Consider the following 1,971-nt stretch of genomic DNA (forward strand, 5'->3'; position numbering starts at 1 on the left):
CTTTACCCCATCCTTCTAGTTTCCCTAGCCAGCTTCATTTTTCTTATTAATACCTATCCTCTTATCTATTTTCTGATCCTTGAAGGCAGAGAACTTACCCATTTCTTTAGTTTCTATAATGCATCATCTGTATTAGTTCCTTTTATGTGGTTGGCTAGAGATATCTGTTGAATGAATGAATGCATACAGAAAGAGGCCTAAAGCAGCTGTGGATTCTGCCTATCCTGAAACACAGTAATGACGACAGTAGTTTCTGTGTTGCTAAACAGCCCTGTTGCTAAATGACAAAAAAACATTTTAAGCATTCTATCGCTTATCTAGTAATGGTTGAATAATAATTTAAAACTTTGAGCTGTTAAATTATTTTTTAAACTCTCTAAGAAGTCTATGCACAAAAGAGCCTTGGTATTTTTGATACCCATTAAAGTGGTGTAAATAGTAAACACTGAATCCTCAAAAGGTTACTTTAATACACACATCATTCCAAGGGACCACAATGATGAGTTAAGTCAATGTTTTGCCACTATGTGCCATGGAATACTCACATCCTTTTCCTAATGCTAATCAATTCTCTATTCACTGACTTGAAACTCACTCAAATGAGATGATCCATTTCAAATTCCCATTTTTTTTTTTGTTTTTTCGGAGTGCGGGATGCCTGTAACTTCCTCCGATGTAAATTACTGTATTGGTCATCCTCCCTACACTATGTCAGTAGATTCCACTCTCACAAGTTTAAACAGGAAGATTTATCAAGAAATATTAATAAGCTTCAAGGAACAATTCTCAGACTACAACACAGAACTCTGTGGTTGAGCAACTAAAGCTCTGATACCCCCAGTACTTCCATCACAATTAGAAAAGGACTGTCATAATAATTTATCTTACTTTATTAGTTTTTACACTGTTTTGTTACTCAAAAAAGCTTTATTTTTTAATTTAGGTTTCTGATTCTGTGCTCATGCCTTCATCACTTTGACAATGTTTCTGTTCCTCACTAAAGAAAGCACACTTGATCCTGTCATGGACTTATTTTGCACATATGCATCCAAAGTAGGCCTCACTGACATGTTTTTTTTTTGTTTATTTTAAACTACCTCATAAGAATTTCAGTTCTCACAACATGAAGCCCTTAAAGTCAGCCTGTGCACAGCTCACATGCAGATGTTGGTGCTTTCCCAAACTTCCTGTTGGAAAGGTAAACAACTCTATTACCAGAGGTTCAGGACAGCCTAGGTTTGTTAGAGGCTCTATTGTCAGGTAACTTACAATAGTACATCAAACACTGGACCATTCTGAATGCCTTTGGGCATATCTCTGGAGGAACAAAGGGTCTCCATTATTGCCAACCTCATGAACTCACTTCCCTTGCTTCTATGTGCTCCAGCAAGTTGGGTGCCTTATACCTGGCTGGTTTTCTGATGTAACTTACATGTGAATCAGGACTCACACAGGTGCATCAAGTTGGCAGAACCTAAGTCACATGTCTGCCAGCTAGCAGAAAAGGTGATTGGAAATGTAGGGTTTCAATTTGGGAAAGTAAGATTCACAATTTAGGCAGCTATTGAAATATAGAAAAGGTGCTTGATAGCTTTTAGACAGCTCTTGGTGGCAGATTGCTGCTAAACTTAGTATCCAACATCTAATAAAATAATAGCAAACACAAAGAGTTTACTGTGTACTCTTTGTACTATGTACAAATTTGTTTCTATGAATTCTGCATATGTTAATTATTTTTATCAACGCATCTCCCCTGCATGATTGTTACCATTATTTATCCTATTTTATGGATGAGAAAACTGAATCATTGAGATTTTAAAGAACTTACCGAGGTCATATTGATTACACATGACAGAGCTGAGATTCAGACACAGGTAGTGGTTTAGAAGTCCAAATTCTCACTTTTAACCAAGATATGCATAGCCTTTCGCATATGTGTATATAAACATCATCAGCAAATCAATATGGAAT

At 36.4% G+C, this 1,971-nt stretch overlaps 1 pseudogene; it reads right to left on the reverse strand.

The window, feature by feature from the left end:
- Nucleotides 1-899: 899 nt before the first annotated feature.
- On the reverse strand, nt 900-1,294 carry LOC112399498 (60S ribosomal protein L34 pseudogene; annotated as a pseudogene).
- Between the last annotated feature and the right edge of the window lie 677 nt (nt 1,295-1,971).

Source organism: Neophocaena asiaeorientalis, unplaced genomic scaffold (assembly GCF_003031525.2).
Source record: "Neophocaena asiaeorientalis asiaeorientalis breed wild unplaced genomic scaffold, Neophocaena_asiaeorientalis_V1.1 scaffold309, whole genome shotgun sequence".
Classification (NCBI taxonomy): Eukaryota; Metazoa; Chordata; class Mammalia; order Artiodactyla; family Phocoenidae; genus Neophocaena; species Neophocaena asiaeorientalis.